Here is a 6,739-nt window from a genome sequence, read left to right as displayed (position 1 = left end):
ATACTAGATTAAAAAGTTGATAAATTAAATCTCCTTCATTTCCACCTAATTTTTCTATATGATCTTTTCTGAAAAATTACATATATATATATATATATATATATATATATATATATAATTATAAGCATAGTAGAGAATAAAAATGAATTTGCATTTGTACCTTCTAATTTTAAAATTCTTAAATTTTAATTCTTAAAAATGCCAGGGTACAGAAGATTCATACATATTTTCAGTTGGATCCCCTGAAACTGCCTGAATTTTATAAAACAAGGAAATATCAACAGAAAAACCCTCATCAACCACATTTTTAAAATCAGCATTTTTAAAAGTGCATGTAATTCAAAAATTACCTTCAATGATATCATATGTAAATTAGATCCAGTATAAAGTATGTTTTAAAAAATTAAATAGAGTTATTATAGTCTTTTGTCAAGTGCAATTCATTTCAACTGCTGAACATTACTAAAAAATCTCAAAAAACAAAAGTCATTCAGATTAACAAACTAGTTAAATGTTATTTTATATTGTTAATCTACCAGTGCTGTGCATAGAATGCTATGCTGAGTTGCTAGTGTTTAGTTGTTTGTCATAGCACATTGTTCTGTTAATATAGGGCATAGATATGCACTCTGAAATGATGAAAAGCCAATCACTTAAATTTCTTAAAATGATGCTTTAAAAACTTTCTCAATTCATTATCATTCTAACCTCACATGGAAATGTGTTTCACCTTAGGTGCATTATACCATTAAAATGATCAAACATAATGGCTAATGAGGTAGTAAATGCATTGGTTGTGTCATCAAAATGGGTCTCAAGCAGTTCTCTCCAAAAAAGCAGATGAAATCTCAGGCCCTTGATAGCAGAAGAGAAATATATGATGGTTCAGATTTTAACAAAGAGAAAGAGCTTATTTAGAAAATGAAAGGTGTGAAGATACACATTTTCAGAGCAGAATACGGACTATCTTCAGAGTGAGAAGCACTTTTGGGGTCTCAGTCTCTTCTTTAAGAAAACTTTGTAAGGAAGGCATGGGAGGATATGTGGGAGCCACCTCAGCCTGGCGGTGTCCTTTCTTTGACCATGGATCACAAGATGTTTATGGAGTCTCATCTTCTTCCAGGATCTTCAGTCTTTCATTGCCTCTTCTATCTAAATAATATTTGGAACATACTATGTTATAACGTTTTAAAAATCTATATCCCTGCATTTGCTTTATATAAGAAGAAAATACTTGTGTAGGCTCCCAGTGCACTTAAACTTAAATCAAAATAAGCCAATTTTTCTAGATAAGTGAATTTGCAATAAATAACTCTAAGATTTGTAGATTTCTCAGGGATTTGGGAGTGACAGGCATAGAGGGGGAAAAAACAGCTCTAGGATGTAAGTCTGATCATGTTACTTTTAGATTTATAGCTAGTCTCTTTTTTTAACTTATTTTTGTCTTCATTCTGCATGTTAATTCCTTCTACCAAACCTCACTCTAATCAATTTCCCCCAAAATATTCATTTATGTATTTATTTTTTTGATACTAGAGAATTAACCCAGGGGTGCTTTACCACTAAGTTACACCCTAACAATTTTTAAATTTTATTTTGGGAGACAGAGACTTGCTAAATTCCTTAGGGCATTGCTAAATTGCTAAGGCAACTCGCAATCCTTCTGTCTCAGCTCCTCAAGTAGCAGGGATTATAGGTGTGTACCACTGTGCCTGCCTGAAAGTACTTCCTTTTTAAAGGAAGTATCTTGGCTCTGAATTCTGCTCCATGTCATTGTGATGCTTTGTTCCTTATCTAAAGAATTTTATTTGCTTGAAGGCAAAATTCTCAAATGGTGTCAGAATTGCCAAACTACTGCTTGGAAATATTATATTTCAAAAATTATAATTATGGGTTAATGAACACTATACTGTGGTGAAGTTACTGAGTTTTCTGAAGTGTAATGATTACTTTGGACAATTTTAATTAAACAAAACTTATATGGTGATCGAATTGGTATTGTTATATAAAGACACTTGGGTGCATGCTTGTGAATATTTTTGAAGGCCACAAATTAAGTCTTTGCAGGTTGTGAAAGTTGATATGAAACCCACAGCATTCATGTACCCTCTCTAGGAGTCAGTTTTTCTAAATCAGAAGTCTGGTCTGCCCTGGTAGCTGAAAAGTGTGGAATGTCTTTGATACTTATGCCATATTCTTCGGCAAATATCAGGGTATCATTTGGAATTCTGAGATTTTTAACTTCTTATGTGAAATGTCCTGTTTCCTTGTGATAGATACAAAGTTTAACTTGGCTCTGAATTCTGCTCCATGTCATTTTGATGATTTGTGGCTGATCTAAAGAATTTTATTTGCTTGAAGTCAAAATAATGTAACTTTTCTGTTGATTCATAATCTTACATGGATGATTCTTTAAGCAACAAACATTTGGGTTATTGATAAATTGAAAATTCCATAAATTAAATTTATGGATATTGCTTGGGAGACAAAATTAACAAGGCATTCATATCATTGAAGTACTTAATAAATCAGTCCAGTTATAGGCAAGAGAATATAGAAAAAGATGGTGCTTTAAGGTGCATAATCACTACCAAACTCAAGGAGCACTTTCTTTTCATCCTCTAGCTGAACTTAACATTTCTATTTTAATGTATAATCAGAAAACAATTGGGAATGAATGCTCCTGATCTCAAAGAAGCCCTCTCATTAGAGGTATAGCTGAGATCTGTAATATAAGGGGTGAAATTCACTGTGACTAAACATGCAAATTTCTTACCCTGACTTTTAAGTAGGAGAGCACCAAGCTTCAAAACTGAAATTATCTTAAGAAATAATGTTGTGGCAATGCCTGACCTGAAATTGGGCTGCTATGTATTATATTTTAAATTAGGCATAAAAATGCATGAGAGTTCAGAAGAAAAGCCGATTAGGCCCGCCACGCCCGGCTTTCGGGACTCAAGCCGGCACCCGCATGCTGGAGGGACGGAGCTACGTGGGCGGCTGCTGTGGGTTCGCCTTCGCCCCGCATAGCTCAGTGGAGCGGGGGCACGCCCCTATTGGGCGGAGGGCGCGCTCCCGGTGCCGTGCCTGGCCAGGGCCGCGTTAGGGCGCTGTAACTGCCAGTGCTGCTGTCATGGCGTCGGAGGTGCTGGCTGAGGAGTGCTGGCAGCGGTCTCTATAGAGCCAGGGGCGGGCGGCCGGCCGGGTATGGAGAGCGGCCCGGAGAGCCTGCTGCCGCTAGAACACAGGGTGGCGGCCTGGCCAGGGCCGGGAACAGGTACTCACCCAGAAGGACTACAGGAGACCAGGCTTGCCGCTGGAGATGGTCCTGGAGTACGGGCGGCGGAGAAAGGCAGCGGGAATGGGCAGGGGGCGGCGGCTGCCAGAAGCCCCCCAGACTCGGCTTCTCCCGCGGGCTCTCCTCAGACTCCTGGACTCTGCAGCTCCTTCCTGGGCTTGGACTTGAAGGAGAGCGTTTTGGAGCATCCTGCTCCCGTGAAGGCGCCTCTGAAAGGGCAGCACAAGGTGACCGCCTCCCCCGAGACAGCCGAGGCCGTTGCGGGCCTTGGTTTGGGTCCAGCCGGAGACTCGGGCCCCGCCTGGATCCTGCAGACACCTGCTGAGCAGAACCGGCGGCCGCCGGCTCCGAGGAGCCCCGCAGCGCTGGCGGCCTCAGCAGCAGTTGCAACCACCCGAGCCCTCCTGGGGAATCGCCAAGCCTGGACTCCCTAGAGTCGTTCTCTAACCTGCATTCTTTCCCCAGTAGCTCAGAATTCAATAGTGAGGAGGGATCAGAGAACAAGGTTCCCGAGGAGGAGGAGGGCGCGGCAGTATTGCCTCGGGCTGCCCCTCTGTGCAGAGAGGAGGGGGAGGACACCGCTCAGGTGTTGGCAGCCTCCAAGGAACGCTTCCCGGGACAATCTGTGTATCACATCAAGTGGATCCAGTGGAAGGAAGAGAACACACCCATCATCACCCAGAATGAGAATGGACCCTGCCCATTGCTGGCCATCCTCAATGTTTTGCTTCTGGCTTGGAAGGTGAAACTTCCACCAATGATGGAAATTATAACTGCTGAACAACTGATGATATATTTAGGAGATTACATGCTTGATTCGAAGCCAAAAGAAATTTCAGAAATTCAACGTTTAAATTGTGAACAGAATATGAGTGATGCTATGGCAATTTTGCACAAACTTCAGACAGGCCTGGATGTAAATGTCAGATTCACTGGTGTTCGAGTGTTTGAATATACACCGGAATGCATAGTGTTTGATCTTCTTGATATTCCCTTGTACCATGGGTGGTTAGAGGACCCTCAGATTGATGACATTGTAAAAGTTGTTGGTAACTGCAGCTACAACCAACTAGTGGAGAAGATCATCTCTTGTAAACAATCAGACAATAGTGAGCTGGTTAGTGAAGGCTTTGTAGCTGAGCAGTTTCTAAATAATACAGCCACTCAACTGACATACCATGGATTATGTGAACTAACTTCAACCGTTCAGGAAGGAGAACTTTGTGTGTTCTTTCAGAATAATCATTTTAGCACCATGACCAAATACAAGGGTAAACTGTATTTGTTGGTAACAGACCAGGGATTCCTTACTGAAGAAAAAGTTGTTTGGGAAAGCCTGCACAATGTAGATGGTGATGGAAATTTCTGTGACTCAGAATTTCATCTTTGGCCTCCTTCAGATCCTGAAACTGTATACAAAGGACAACAAGATCAAATAGATCAGGACTATCTTATGGCATTATCTCTACAACAAGAACAGCAGAGTCAAGAAATGAATTGGGAACAAATTCCAGAAGGAATCAGTGATTTGGAACTAGCAAAGAAACTTCAAGAGGAAGAAGACAGACGGGCTTCTCAGTACTACCAGGAACAAGAACAAGCAGCAGCAGCAGCTGCTGCTGCTACTACTACTGCTAATACACAGGCCCAGCTGGGCCAGCTGTTACAAGCCTCTCCATCAAGTGGAAGACAATCTGGGAATAGCGAACGGAAATGAAAGGAACCTCGAGAAAAAGATAAAGAAAAGGAAAAGGAAAAGAATAGCTGTGTCATTTTGTAACAAGTACTAGACTCTGTTGGAATCACCTATATGTGTTGAGAAACAAGACCACATGAGGAAAGGAAGAAAAACCGATAATACCGTCTGTGCCTGATTTCCCATTGGATTTTGTTCATGTTTTTCAGGGGAAAGGTTGTTACTTTGTTACAAATCAGACTTCTTAAAGTCACACAATATACTCTTTATGAGCTGGAGTTTCATGTTACAAGTTGGAAATGCTGTGTTGTCATTCATGAAGAATACTGCACTTGTAGCCAAATAAGCAAATCACAGCGAATTTTGTGTCATAGTGACATTCATAATTCATATCAGTTAGTAAGCTATTTCATCTTCTAACAATGAATGGAGGTATTTGATTTAGTCTGATTCCTTCCTGAAATCTAAGTATTAGCACAATAGTTTCTGAAATTTTTACATCCTTAAATTATGATCTAATCCATGAGAAACCAGGGGTTTAATATGGAATTTAAAAAGAAAAAAAAATACCAAAAATAAATAACAGGAATAAATGATCCTTACTTGTATATTGAACTAGTTCAGCCCTTGAACAGCTTTACCTTTCTTTAGTAATGTACATTTTAGATATTAAGAACAAATAATGAAGCTTGCATTTAATTTAGATAGAAAAAAAAATAAAAATAAAGATTTGTATTTCTTTTCCAATAGCAAAAAAAAAATTATATAACACTAATACTTACAACCTGTCCAAATCACATATTAATGACTTTATAGTGTTGTAGAATTTTGAGGAATTTTTAAGTCGTTAAGTAGGTAATCTGGACCATAGTTACTGTTTATTAACCATGTGACAAGTGAGTTTAAGGAGGAAACCACAGTGGATGCTAGGCCTTGTAAATATGAGAGTGTAGGAAAGTAGATAGTTCAGTGTCTACCTTTTTTTAGAATTACCTTGAACCTTAAATTTTAAATCATGTTTATTACTAAAAAATTAAATTATTAAAACCAACAAAAAATCACATTTCTATAAGAAGTAAAAGATAATCTCTGAGTCTAGTGAAAAGACATTAATTAAAATCAGAGTAGATAAGAGTTTAGAGGAATTTATGTAAAAGCAAGCAGATTTTTTAATAATAAACATAAAACATAGTGTTTATAAAATTCAGAAAAAAATATTTATTTAACTTTATTATGAGGCAACACATATTTTCCTGTATTTCTAGATATAGTTTGGACAACTATCCTTAATAGTCCTTTTTATATGTTTTATATTTAAAGTTTGTTTTTAGTCATTTTTGGAATAAAAATGCTGCTGAAAGTAGTATAAATTTACATTCTAAGCCTCAAAAAATGTGTTCATTTTGGAACAACATAACATGACCTGAGCATCCACTTGGAGAGTTTTTCTTGTGGTTTGGGGTGACAAGATTTTGACTACAAAAAAAGTGATCTAGAATTTTTTTTAAGTTATTAACTTTCTCTGTGATCCAAAACTAGTTATAGAATGACTCTATATGTAAAAAGTAAAGTCTTATTTATGGAAGGAATTATTCTAAGGGGAAATAAATCCAGGGCCAAGCATATCTTTTACATCCTTTTATTTTGCATGTCTATTTGTGTTACATAATTTGTTATTTCTTCAGATTTCCTATTCTAGAATGATAAATCATCAGAGAACCTGTTTGGGGTATAAAACTTGGATA

At 38.1% G+C, this 6,739-nt stretch overlaps 1 pseudogene; it reads left to right on the top strand.

The window, feature by feature from the left end:
• The first annotated feature begins 3,193 nt into the window (after positions 1-3,193).
• LOC143388314 (ubiquitin carboxyl-terminal hydrolase MINDY-2 pseudogene) lies at positions 3,194-5,121 on the top strand (annotated as a pseudogene).
• Positions 5,122-6,739: the final 1,618 nt, after the last annotated feature.

The sequence above is a fragment of the Callospermophilus lateralis genome, unplaced genomic scaffold, assembly GCF_048772815.1.
Source record: "Callospermophilus lateralis isolate mCalLat2 unplaced genomic scaffold, mCalLat2.hap1 Scaffold_93, whole genome shotgun sequence".
NCBI classification, from domain to species: domain Eukaryota; kingdom Metazoa; phylum Chordata; class Mammalia; order Rodentia; family Sciuridae; genus Callospermophilus; species Callospermophilus lateralis.
The sequence above is the reverse complement of the archived record's forward strand: the minus strand, read 5'-3'. Positions and strand labels throughout refer to the sequence as shown.